The sequence below is a fragment of the Penaeus monodon genome, chromosome 20, assembly GCF_015228065.2.
Source record: "Penaeus monodon isolate SGIC_2016 chromosome 20, NSTDA_Pmon_1, whole genome shotgun sequence".
NCBI classification, from domain to species: Eukaryota; Metazoa; Arthropoda; class Malacostraca; order Decapoda; family Penaeidae; genus Penaeus; species Penaeus monodon.
Genome location: NC_051405.1, coordinates 7,573,075 through 7,573,714, shown reverse-complemented (window position 1 = coordinate 7,573,714; position 640 = coordinate 7,573,075). Strand labels below are relative to the sequence as shown.

The 640-nt window shown below is 41.4% G+C and overlaps 1 protein-coding gene across 1 annotated transcript in view; it reads left to right on the top strand.

Moving 5' to 3' along the window:
- The window catches only part of LOC119585610 (eukaryotic translation initiation factor 2D-like), an 18,116-nt gene that overhangs the window by 848 nt on the left and 16,628 nt on the right, over nucleotides 1–640 (top strand). The window lies entirely within an intron of this gene.

The following is a 640-nucleotide window of genomic DNA, read 5'->3' as shown; positions in this document are numbered from 1 at the left end:
CTATTTCTTGCGATTTGTTTTATCATCATGCAATCAAACATCTGCATGTCATATCCCTCATTCTCATTTCATTCGGTTACAATGATCAATTATCAGTTTCTATTTCAGCACTTGTGACTGTTATTACACACAAATTTGATTAAAAAGAAATGGCATATTGTCGTTTTAGAAGCATGAAAGCAATATAATATGATAATCGGATACCGGTGTAACGCTGCTACCAATATAGCGATGATTTCATGAGTAATAACACTGCATCGCCTCTTAATATATTCAGTCTTAAGTTTGACTCATTTTTTCCGCTCCCAGCCTAACCTAGTTTACGCTACGTAACCATATTTGTAGCGAAAATGTGCTACGTGAAATTGGGATGCAGCGACCACTTGACGTAATTGCATCCGCTTTCGTCCTACGTAATATGAAGCTGTCTCTGTGCTGTCCACTTCACTGCATCCCAGAATAAATGACATTGTGCATGCATGTCATGCTGCGGGTTTTTGCGGCGCGAAATTCAAGCAAAACGCACTCGAAGTGGTCGTAGGGCGAAGAGGCAACAGCGCTCATTCCTTCTCTATTAGGCAAAGGTTGACTTGGCTGAGCGGATGTTGCTGGTTCAGGTGACGGAAACTGCGATGTAGTG